The 13,152-nt window shown below is 38.9% G+C and overlaps 1 protein-coding gene across 5 annotated transcripts in view; it reads left to right on the top strand.

Moving 5' to 3' along the window:
• The window catches only part of LOC134357899 (cadherin-6-like), a 197,442-nt gene that overhangs the window by 5,347 nt on the left and 178,943 nt on the right, over positions 1-13,152 (top strand). Inside the window, exon 1 of one of the 5 annotated variants that reach the window (XM_063069661.1) lies at positions 696-913. The exons of the other annotated variants lie outside the window; for them this stretch is intronic. The gene's annotated coding sequence lies outside the window, so the exon portion shown is untranslated. Of the gene's footprint in view, positions 1-695; positions 914-13,152 lie in introns of those variants that run through there. 5 annotated transcript variants of the gene reach the window in all.

Genomic DNA, 13,152 nt, shown 5'->3' with positions numbered 1-13,152 from the left:
GTCATTGAACATTCCCATTCCCATTCTTCAACAATTGAGGAATCGTCAGAGGGATTTATTTAGCCACTAGTGTCCAGCCTCACCCCAACTCAACCATAAAGGAAATTAATCACAAGGAAAATGACCAGATGGCATTCATCTTGCTCCATTTCATCTACCAATAAACATCCTTTGAAAAGGGTAAGCGTTCTCTGTGAAACTAGACGAATGGTATAAACGGCTGGGGACTTCTTTCAAGGTTCGATCAATGCGGAGCGACACAATATTAGCATGACAGCGCCGCAGTGCCATAATACAATTGCCCAGAGTTTCAATGAAAGGCAAAGGAAAGCAGGCGAGTTGGCAGTGCAGTTTTCGTCCGTTTGGATCTAGCCTGGCCAATTTAGGTAGGGGAGAGTGTTATTGAACTCCTGATCCTATCTGTTCCAAGCATTCGGCATGGATAGTGTCTTTTCGGTCCGTACCCTCATTAACCCCTTGCCTTCTCTATTACCATTCCCTTCCTCTAGCCTCCCTGCCAATACCAGGGCACAGCCCTCCCAGCTAGTGCGGCAGCGCGCAATGAACAGCAGGGAGTGGAATATAGATGAAAGGTATGGACTCCTCTGAGGCAGGTTATCCCATCGGTCCTCGCTACACTTCCCACTCTCCGCCGAGCGGCTCGGGGAGAGACAGGTCTATTATGAATTAACTCGCCAGCCCAGTATGTCTTCGCAATATGGGTTGCCTCCATTTCCAGGGGAATGCATGTGGACAGTTAGTCTCTCCGCATGGAAGTCTGCCCAGTTAAACCCTCAACTCCTGCGAAGTGCTATGCTGTAAAAGCAGGGAAGTGAGACAAACAAAGAGATGGCATTGACACGAATGTCCTGCGTCCGCCGTGTGAAATCATTAGGACGTCAGCCTTGTCCCGGTGAGAATTGGAAGTTTGGTGTGCGGGGGGTGGGGGCGGGGGCGGTGGGGTGAGGAAGTACTCCGCCCTGGAAGAGACCGAGAGCTGGATAAAACCCAACTGTTGCCAACCCGATAATATCCAGCTAATTTTATTTGCAAAATCAACTCAGGCTCCCAATTTAGTTTTGCATTGACTTCAAAGTGCACAGTACTAGTCTTTCCTGATCAAAACCATGGTCGTTGGGAGCGAGTCTTAAAAACACGCATCTTTTATTTTAATCTTAACCTAGACACTCTTGCCCCATCTCTCCTCCTTTCTGCCGTGCCTTTGTTCCTATTAATATGTGCGTGACTATAAACATTTTCTCCATCCGTTTCCAAATGCGACTTGTTTCAATTGCTCACTGACATCACCTTGGAGGCTTTGGTTCGGGATTGAAATTGACAGGATGCTAATCAGCCAGCTAAGCTTCTGTCTGGAAAGAGCGAAGCGGCAGTTTGCCTCTTGGAACACCCTTCACCCACACAGCCGGATTATGAAAGCAAATGACAACTACAACGGAGTGCAAACAAAAAAAAAACACTGCCCCCTCTCCGCACACACGTCACGGTGGTGCTGAGAAAATATAGAGATTTAAAAGTATCTTTATATCGTGGAGGGCAGAAGCAAGGCAACTGTAAACTGTGGCTCGCCTGACTCTGCTCCGGTGCGCCGGTATTCAACCCTCTCTCATTCTTAGCCAACGCGGGAAATCCGGAGATCCAACCGCTTCTAATTTGTCATAAACAAAACAATGCAAAGTCTTGTTCAGACGTTCATAAACCTTATCAGAACAAAAGTTCTTCACTTTATCAAGTATAGCTCTTATCCATTGCCTTCAAAGATATATATATTGCAGTGTTTGCCAGTCAGTTAACAGAAACCCTTTGGGTTGTTTATATCTTAGTACAGTGACGGCAGATTGGCCAGTAAAGCGCCATGATTCATGACCATATTGAGATTCATAGTTTTGGGTAGTCTTTATTCAGTGGTGTAACGTGACAAGGCGGGAAGGAGATGCGTGTGACAGCAAAGGCCCGTTTTAATGGAGCAAAAAAAAACTGTTCGAGGAAGTCAACGGGTCAGGCAGTATCTGCAGAGGGATGCTCGGGTCGAGATCCTTCATCAGCAATCTCTAGGAACGAGTATAAGAGGAGCGAATAAAAGAGAAGGAAACAATTTATTGGTATCCAGAGAGAGGTTTTGCCTGAGGTTCACAATGCCAGTGCGTGCCCTGATGTTTCAGGAACATCTGTTGCCACGGCTCAGCATTCAGTTCAGTGACGGGAACATATTTTCAGGAATAATTCGGGATATTCTCCGGCAATCTGAGCCGTGCAGCGTGAATTAAAATTTCAAGTGTGAAGTGAGAAAGCAACTCTACCAAAATAAATCTTCTGAAGTTTGTAACAAAATAAAAGCACTTGTAAGAGAAACCCCAAATTTTGATCTGGGTTGTACTCTAGCAAACCTGATTGGATTTAAAAGCCAATGCAGACGTGTGAGTCACACCTGACCCTATGCTCCATCACGTCCCCCACCCCAAGGTCAAATAATATAAACTGGGAAAGATCGGAGTTATTAGCAGTTTGGCATAAAGTGTTTAGCATTTTGCACAAACTTACACTTGAGAGACATCACGATTTCTGTTTCATTTCCACTTTTAGTTTAAACATTTGAAGCAAAAAGTGTTCATGCTCTCCTAAAGGCGAAACGATGTTGATGCTACATTGCATTGATAAAGGGTGTCTTTAAACGGAGTCTGGCTCCCCCCTGTGGTTGAATCAGCTAGTTCTTTCAATGCAAAATTAACAGTCAAATTTATTGCTTTAAGGTAATTTTTGAAAATTTTTTTTCAGTCACTAATACGTTCTCAGTGACGCGGAAGCGGTACAAAGAGGACTACATCAAAGAGTAACTTTTTTTTTTCTCCAGAAGGTCCATTGAATTATAGATTGGGAAGATTTGGAATTGGTTAATTATTGGTACATGTCCCGAGGTACAGTGACATGGCTGGTCTCTATACTGTCCATACAGTGCATTGTGGTAGTACAAAATCAAACTAACGGTTATGGAGTAACAGCTGCAGAGAAAGTGCACTGAAGTTTATGATAAGTTTCCAGATCATAATAAAGTAGACCATGAGGACAAGAGTCCATCTTGAGACAAGAGATAAATAGCACAAAGGCAACCTACTTGATCAAAATGCACAGTGAGGTCAGAAGCTAAATTTCGCTGTGTTTGTGGAGCTGAAACAGTTGAGGTTAGGAGCAAGGGCCAATCCCAAATACTCATCATTTGCCCATCCACCAATCCCTTTCATGAGATAGAATAACTTTCTGGGATGTGCACAATACATTGAGTACTGAGACCAGAAAGCCTTGCCCATGTGACTGGGCACATGGTGTTCTACTGTCAAGTGCTTAGTGCCCACAATGCAAGGCAGTGGAGCAGCTTTACCAATGGAGCTTGCGAGGAAGAACTCGTTCCTTCAGCTTTTGCTAACATTAGTTTTCTGACTGAAGATTTCACCGGAGCATTCAGCTGAAGCACTATACAAATGCAATCCAGTGATGTTGATTCTGATTATTCTGTGGTATTGTACATACATAAGGCACAGGAAGTGAGGAGATTCTATTGACTGCAGATTTTAAAGGAGATGCCTAAATTCTTTAATAAAATAAATAAGATCTCTAATAAAAAAGATGGTTAAATAAAAAAGAAATGGCTAAAAGATTTAGATAAATTAAACAATTACTGTAAACAAAAAGTAATGAAAGCAAAATTTGCAGGGCGTCAGTCAGCGTCTGTGGAGGGAGAAACAGAATTAATGGTCAATGCCAATGAATGCTTGGTGCAAAGGAAAAAGGAAAAACAAGTGTGTATTGCAGTTGCAGGAGGAGGGGAGGTGTTGGAAAGAACCAAGGAACACTTTTGTGATAAGGTGAAGGTCAAGGTTGTCCTGGTGACAGGATGTTTTTGTAGCCATCCGGTTAATAGATGAATGAGAGCATTTAGAGAGAAGGGGAGAGAAATAAACATTTGTGTTGGAACTGAAAAATATGGAAACAAGTTGTTGGAAATCTGAGGCAAAAGATAATGTAAAAATTATTCAACCGATCAGGCACCAACTGTGGAAAGGAAAATAACGTGCTTGGAGTCATTACATAGCTTTGGTTATTGATAATGTCTTCATAGTTCACTATATTTATGCCCCTGAGCTGGATGCTAGTTTATTATCCTTTCAAATACCACTGGGTATTCTCGACTTGTATTTGTTTCACCAGAAATTTATCATTTGACATGCTGAAAAATGTGATTTGGATGGAGGACTTGGCTGGGCTGGCAGAAATTCTGTCCCCACAATGTCATGCCAACATTTAATAAGGTCTCAATTTTGCTAAATATTTCATGAAGTACATGTAGGATCCTGCCTCAATCAATAGATCCTGCTTTGAATACCAGCCCCATCTTTTGTGATGGTGGCAAGGTTCATATTGATGAAGATAAGATTTGTCTTCAGATTCAGCTTGTTCTGTGTACACAGACATCATTCAGGTTGCAAGGTTATCAATCAGCCAGCTTTTGCAATGTGTGAGAAGTTAGAAAATTGCAGACCACTTAGTTATTAATTCCCAGGATAGGCTTATTAATAGTGACACTTGACTCTCTGTTATTGGAGTTGCCTAGGTATTGCTTTTGGGTTTGTTTCAACTTGCTGATTTCAAGATGCTTGTAATAAAGTTTGTTTAATGGTGCACTGTAAGTGTTTTATTAATCTTGCAATCTATTATTTTTTGGTTTCACAGTTTATTTAAACTGTTAATTAATGTTAACTTTAAGAGGTTTGTCATTCTGAAGAGTTGAGCTATAAGAAGAGCAAATTGTGAAACTTTATCAATGTTCTGTTTTGAATCTTAGCATCGCTGTTTTCTTTGGGTAATTCAGTTTCAGATAGTATATTCCTGATGTGATAATTGCTCACAAAGTAATATCTCCAGTAAACATTCGGTGACAAATGAAAGTGGGTTATAGTTACAAAACAAAGTTGGATAAGGTAAGGATAGATGCTAAAGCACTGTCTAAATTAAGAGCTGATTTGCCTAAGGATTTCTCTGCACTTCTCCGTTTAAGGATTTCTGACAGTGATTATCAGTTCTGTCCATTCTATGAGCTGCAAGAATGGGTAAATCAGAAGGTAAATTGCAAGCCTTAAATGGACTGCTGCAAGATACATAATCCCATATTTTATACATTATTTAAGTGCCATGTGATGTGAAGGCAGCAGATCAGATAGATTTGCCATTTCTAGTGATGACTGCCTAATTACAGACGTGGCAAATTAACTAAAACAGTAGTAGAAGTTGAATGCTATTCCTAAATTTTAACATTGCCTTCAATTCAAGTGAAGTTTAAGAAGAAACGTACCTTAATTGTCTGTTGAAAGCTGAGAATGTTCATAAATAAAACCACGTAATAATAAAATAACTGAGATCAGAAATGCCCACTGATGCATCTCAATATATGAGAATCAATGCTGCTACGATGGTGTTGCTGAGCTAGCTGCCCACTATCCATCAGTTATTCTGAAATCCTAACGATATCAAGTCAAACTGAACCTAGCTTTCTACAGGTTATAGCCTTTCATTAATGGTCTTATTAGAGCAATTTAATGTGAAAGGGACATGTGTTAGAATATACTGACCTCTTTTTGGAAGTTCCACAGCAGGGAATAAAGCAACCTGGCCATTTCAATGCTTTACCAAGTGCCCTGATTGCTCAGTACTGATAAATAAATGATAACTAATGTATTATTCTTTAGGAAGGTTAAATTGGTGCTGTCTTTTTTTCCTTTTGAATGGAAGTTTTCAATGTTATGGAAGATTTTGTTAAAGCAGACAAAAAGAGACAGCAGCATATTTGTGAAGCAAGCAGTCCTGGTCAAGGCAGAGAGATACAAACAGTCTGAAGCTTCGTCTCACACTGATATCTCAGCTCTTGTAGTTTGAGGACAGGGTTTGTGAAACCTTTGCTGCATTTGTTTTGAGGACGCTATGTCATTCCTGTTACCAAAAGAAATGATGTAAACAGCACGCTGCCTGCTTTTGGATGCATGGAAAATGAAGATATGAACTTGAAAGTAAAGCTAAGCCTTTCTTGCAAAAGATTTATTTCATGCATATCATATAAAAATCAAGGAAAATGCTTCAAAGGGCTATCTTTCTATTAGAATCACTCAACAGCTGATGGATTTGCCCAGAATAGCATAAGGTACCTCCATCTGATGGATGAACATAGGAGCATACTAATCACATAATATATAAGGCCACTACACTAATGGATTGAGCAGAGGCTTTCCTTTCAGGGAATTTAGACAAATGCCAGGAGAGTACAAATGAAATTCTAAATGGACCTTAGAAGGTAAAATTTTGAGGATGTTTCTCCCGTGGAGTCTGGAATGAAGGTTAAATGAAGGTTATATTGTCAGAATAGCAACACAACTATTTATAGGACTAAAAGATGGAGAATTATTTTTACCTTAATGGTTCTGAATCCTTTTGAAATTCTCTATCCCATGGTGTTGTGGAAGGTCAGTCATTGAATATGCTCCTGACTCATATCAATAAAATTTTGCGTACTGGTGAGATAAAGGGATATGGGATGGTGTGAGGTATATTTCTGAGAAATATCAAGATAATTGTATTGAATAATCAACTTCTGATCATATGATCTTGCTGGTACAGTGCCTGTGATAAAGCAGTTCTCTAAGAAGGAAGTATGGGCAGGAAGCATTGATTTTAATTGGAGTTGTATTTCAACTGCTTTTAAATATTGCCCTACCATGTATTCAAAGTATTGCTCACAGGGGAATACTAGCATGGTTAAAACTTAGCATTGGATGTCTTCATAAGGATAACTTTAAATGAATTGTAAACATGTGATTTGGCACCTGGACTTATTAAATTGAAATGGGGTGGTACAGCTGGTAGATTTGCAACATCACAGTTCTATTGACCTGGGTTCAGTTCTGACCTTGAGTGCTGTCTGCTCAGGGTCTTCACATTCTTCCTGTGAGCTTTCTTCTGTTGCTTGGATTTCTCCCCCATCCCAAAGATGTGCACATTGGTCGGTTAATTAACCACTGTAAATTGCCCCTGGTGTGGAGGTGAGTAGAAACTAGGGGAACATTGATCAAAATGTGTTGAGGATAAAGCAAGAGTGATGTAGATGAATGCTGGCTGTGTTGTGTAGACTTGATGAGTTTCTATGCTGTGTGACTCTGTGTAGTCAGAGAGCTGGCAAAGATCAAATCTTGGACATACCTGATGGTTTCTGTGACAATATTAATTTGCTTTGTGACACAAGTGTAGTTTTTCCCTATTACCATTTGGTGTGAAAGATAAAAGGAAAAGAAATGACAAAACAATGGCTAGGAAAGCATAGACACACACATTCTGTAAACTCTTACTACACTGTTCTGTTTTGCTTGCATGCAAGTACTTCATAAATCTCCAGGGTAAACTTGGACTGTCTTGTGGAAAAAATGTAAGGCCATCCACTTTGGCAGAAAAGTGGAGCATTTTATCATGCTGAGAGATTGAAAGTTGTTGATTTTCAAAGAGACCCATGTGTCCTCCTTCATGAATGACTGAAAGTTAATGTGTAGGTATGCAGTATTGAGCAATTATAATGAGAAGCAGTGTGCGGGCCTTTATTGCAAGTGGAAATAAGAACAAGAGTAAGGTCACCTTCCAGCAATTTTGCAGGACCCTGGTGAGACTACATTAGGAATGCTATGTATAGGTCTGATATACTGCTAAAGAAAACATACCCCTCAACCATCAGGCCCTTGAACAAATGGGGTAATGTCGCTTAATTTTATTTCCCCCATCAGTGAAATGTTCCCACAACCTATGGACTCACTTTCAAGGACTCTTTATGTCTGTTCTTGATAATTTTTGCTTATTTATTTATTTATTTATTTATTTGTTTATTTATTTATATTATTATTATTATTATTATTATTTCTCTTTGTATTTGCACAGTCTGTCGTCTTTTGTACGCTGGTAGAACACTGAAGTTGCGGTTTTTCATTGATTCTATTATGGTTATTATTCTATTATGGATTTATTGAGTATGCCTGCAAGAAAATGAATCTCAGGGTTGTATCTCGTGGAGGTGACACATATGTACTTTGAACATTTGTGACAGAGGAATACATGAAAGATTTTCTAGACATTTTCCTTGGACGTGGGGATTCTTCTCCAAGAAGAGTTTAAGTACACGGAGCTATGCATTATTGATTTAGAAGAAAGAGTTTGAGTAGATGTTTGAATCTATTCAAACATGCAAACTTTTACAGGGCAGGTAAAAAGGAATATCTCCAGCAATTGTGGCATTTAGAACTACGAATTGTTATCTTAAAATTAAGGATTAGCCATTCAGAACAGAACTGAGAGAAATTTCTTCATTTGGTGATATTGAATCTTTCAAAGTCTTAAGCAACTGACTCAGTTTCAAGACAGAGTTTGATACATTTTTGGATACTGAGAAAATCAAGCACTATGGCATTGGGGTAGAAGTTGCATAGAGGTTGATGTTCTGAAGATCTTATTAAATTTGATGTTTTTCAAAGGTTTCAAAGGTACTTTTAATGTCAGAGAAATGTATACAATATACATCCTAAAATTCTTTTTCTTTGCAACGATGCATGAAAACAGAAGAATGATTGGCAGTTAAACGTTAGAAACCCAAAGCCTGTCCCAGCTCCCCCCCGCCACGTGTAAGCAGCAGCAAAGCAACAATCACCCCCTCCCTCACCTGCAAAAAAAAGCATCTGCACTTTCCACCGAGCACTCAAGCGTGCAGCAAAGCATCAATAAAGACGCAGACTTGCAGTACCACAAAGACTACTCGTTCACCCAGTAATTCGACATACCACAGGCTCTCTCTCTCTCTCTCTAACAAGGGAAAAAGAAGTGTCCCAGTTTCGGAAGTATCATCTTTCTAGATGAAATTTTAAGTGTTACTTTTTGTATAGAATGACCCCTCAATCTATCTCAGATGTGACATCAGGAGAGTCCTACATATTGGAAGAATCAGAGGTAAAATCACTAAAGTGTTCAATACTTTTGAGGCTTGACAGGATGGATGGTGAGTTGATGCTTCCCTTGGTGTAGAACCAGATTCCATAGCCTTAAAAAAGAATAGGTTAGTCATTTAGAATGAAGAAGAAATGTTTTTATTCACAGGTTGGTGAATCTTTGAAGTCATCTTTCCAACAAGGCTGTGGTGACTTCGTTGTTGAGTGCATTCAGCAGGGACTGATAGAATTGTTGAGTACTAAAAAAAATCAAAGGATATAGGAGGAGTGTAAGAACATGGTGTGAGGTGAACTGCCGAGGGCTTATGGAATGCCACAGAAACACAAGGGCTGAAAGGCCAACTTTTCCTGTTTCTTATGTTCCGCATTTCGGTGGTAACCTGAAAAGATCTTTATTGGCTGCAAAGCGTTTAGGGATAACCTAGGATCCTGAACAGTGCACCGTAATTCTGTTTTTTTTTTCCTGGTACTTTTCATTTCATGCAAACAGATTCCAAGAATTAAAGAGCAAAGGGAGTATTAAAAAAAAAACAGAAAAGACTGGAAATATGTCATGCATTTGGATGCATCTATGGAGCGAAGAACTTTAATATTCAGAAGAATCATTCCAATGAAAACTCTGACATGACTAGAATTGTAAACTTTTTTTTCTTGCATCTGACCTGCTGAACATTTTAATCTTACACAGCCTGAGAACACATATTTTTGGATATTAGTTTTGGAAGACAATTTTTTTAAATTCTCAGGAATGAAATAAATCTAGGATAAGTGGAATCAAAGTAAATAATCTGTCAGGGATAGATGACATACAAAATGCATGGAATATACTGACAGTTTCATGCTATTTGGTTGGATCAGATATCAGCCATGTAGAGTAACATTTCTATGTCCTGACAGAGCAACTTAAGTGACAAAATATATGTAAAATAACTTTTTAAAAAATATTATACAATGTATAAAAGAAGGTGGTGATAAGCAATCTTCTTGAACTGTTGACCTAATAGTACAGTTAGGAAGAGGTACAAGAATTTATTGCCAGCAATAACAAAGAGATGGTGAGATATTTCGAAGTCACAATACAGTAATTCTCGGGAGAAATTTGCAGATTATTTTGTACCTGTCACCTTTGTTCAAATGCACTCAGTTTTCCAACAATGTACTTGGTGATTTAAAAAAAAAATAATGACAAGCACATCTCTTCACTCAGGATTAGAAGCTTTGACTTTTCAGGGAAAGAAATGGGAATGGAAAATTATACATATTTACAAAGCTTCAGTTGATTGTGTCCTGTTTGACTTCAAAATGATTGGTGTAGGTTATTCAGTCTGAAAGCTCAAGGGTAAAACTGATTTGGGCCAACTACAGAAACTATTCAAATCTTTATGTATATTGAGTCAAATCGTTCATTGCTTCTTCTGTTTGCCTTTAATGTCTGTTCACCGAGAATTTGTACATGCTCATCTCTTTCACTTCACCCCTTCCTCTTGAGAGTTAAAGCTGTTGAGAAAGCATTAATGATTGCACATTAATGTTTTAATATAATGCATTGCTCTGCATTTTCCAGAGGCTGACCACAAAGACCATTTAATGAACTTTCTTTTATAGTAGTTGATATCTTCAGCTAAGTACATGACAGCAAATAATGTAACATGCCCTTTACTTCTATTGCAGCCTTAAAATTGTTTCGCATGGAAATTAAAATTAAACTTCATTATCAAGTAGAAACAAATTAGTCCCATATATTCATATTAGTTAGAATTCTGCATCCTTTCTCCATTTTTCAGGGATAAAGAAAAGGCTTTGAAGTATTTAACATGTTTTACATGTGAACATATTTAATCATATGTACATATTAAGCACTACTTATTTCATTTAATTTTATACATATTTCTTATTGCAATTTATAGTATATTCATGTATTGCACTGTACTACTGTTGCAAATCAAATTTTGTGACAAATAAGCCTAATTCTGATTGTAGGAGGAGTAGGTTATTTGTTTGCTCCAGCTTCCTCAGCACTTAACAAGGTCTTGACCGATATGATTGTAACCACGTTCTGGTTTATCCTTGGTAACCACTTATTCTTTCACTTACCAAGTATCAATCTACCTCTGTCTTCAAGATATTCAAGGACTGGGGTATCTTAGCGGCAGAGCCAATAGAGTTGATGCCACACAGCTCCAGTTACCCTAGAGTATTTGTGGTGTCTGCACGGTCTTTGTGTGGGCTTGTTCTGGTGCTCTGGTTTCCTTCCTATTCCAAAGACATGTGTGATGGAGGTAAATTGATTTAGATCTGTAAACTGTCCCTATAGTGTAGATGAATGGAGAAATCCAGTAGTGGTGGTGGTGGGGTGGGGGGGGGGTGGTGGAATCGATGGGAATGTTGCATGAATAAAATGAGTTAAATTGGGATTAGTGTTAAACCAGGTGCTTGATGATTGGGGCAGAACCTGATGGGCCAAATGTCCTGTTTATGACACTGATTCATCTGCCTCTACCACCTAGCTCAACCACCTCACTGTTCCTAGATGAAGAGAGTTCTAAAGACTCACAATCCTCTGAGACAGAAAAAAACTGCCTGGTCTTTTTCTCAAATGTAAGCTCATTGATTTTAAACAATTCTAAATTCTCTTTTGTCCTTTTCCTTTTCATCTGTTTGCATCTAGCTACTTTACACAGAAAAGTCTGTGGCCTAGTGTTGCATTGAATTTCTTTGGACAAAAGAGGTGCCAAACATATAGAATAACTGCTGCTGTGTGAGTGTTAATAACGTTTCAGAGATGGGTTACTTGTTTTTTTTTACTGAAGGAGAGAAAGGGACATAAAGGGATAGTACCTGAAAATGGCATTTACTCATTTTGCAAATGAAAGTAAGGAGCAAGCACAGTTTAGTGTTGCGATCTCGCTACTTCCCAAACAGCAAAGCAGCTTTCATTACACGAACCCAGTATCCCAATATGACAGCAGTGTGAGTTGTTGCCTATGTGTCCCATTCTGGGAAAACCTCATAAAATGTGATAAGTGTGAAAAAATTACAACTATTTCACTTGACATTTAGTGTACTATAAGAACTTTTCACAGTCAGGTTTGAAGTGGTTCAGCGAAACGTTACCCAACCTGCACAGAGCCGTCAGTGTTTTGTTTATGTCGGCTGACCAGCATTTGGAGAAGCTAAATCATATCTGTTTAGCAGCACTTCCCAGAAGAGCAATATCTATCAGATGATGACAGCAGGTGCAAAGGAATTAGTCATTGTGAATGGGAAATATATTGACCTTTCTTATTGGTCACTGCATCTAATCTTGGAACTTTTCGACTAACCGTATTCTGAGAGTACTTTCAAAACCAGGGCTGGAGTAGTTCAAGACGTGCCTCACCTCCAATTTAGAGCAAAGAGCAATGGCCAGAAGATATTGGCTGCTGGCTCCAGCAGCAAAATTCATTTCTCAGAGACAACCCCCTATGGGCACTTGATGTAATGCTGTTTACATTGTAAATAACGCTGGTATTCATGTATTTTTAAACACTTTTAATCCATATCTGTACCTTTAACCTCTTAACTTTACTTTTATACAATTCTTTATTCTTATTGTTGTATGTTCCTGTTTTTATTACATGTCAAGCCAACGCACAACTGCAAATTCCTAATACATGTAAATGTACCGTATATAGTGAACAAAGTTGGTTCTTGACCCTTGGACAGTAGCTTTGCCATCACTGATGCACAAAGCACTGAAAAATGACCGCAAATTCAAAATTCACAATGAAGGTGATTTGAAATGGTGCATACTTTTTGTCGTTATCTGAGGACAGTGGCTTGGTGGGCAAATAGTGAGGCTTGGGGTTTTCAAACATGGGAAAAAAATTACGCTTCTATCTCACCTTTCTCATCCCTTTCAGGATTTACAATTACAGCATATGAAGCACTTTTAAAATGTGGTCACTATTGAGATGTTGGAAATGCAGCTACCCATGTGTAGGTGTCCAATTTCCACAAACCGAAATCATCTGTTTTAACAGTGCCAGGGAGGGACCAGTTAAGGACTTGGATTAGTACTGAAATGTCGGACATCAGTCAGTGGAAGCCCTCCTCTTCAGCCTAGCTTTTGATT

The sequence above is a fragment of the Mobula hypostoma genome, chromosome 17, assembly GCF_963921235.1.
Source record: "Mobula hypostoma chromosome 17, sMobHyp1.1, whole genome shotgun sequence".
Lineage (NCBI taxonomy): Eukaryota > Metazoa > Chordata > Chondrichthyes > Myliobatiformes > Myliobatidae > Mobula > Mobula hypostoma.
The sequence above is the reverse complement of the archived record's forward strand: the minus strand, read 5'-3'. Positions and strand labels throughout refer to the sequence as shown.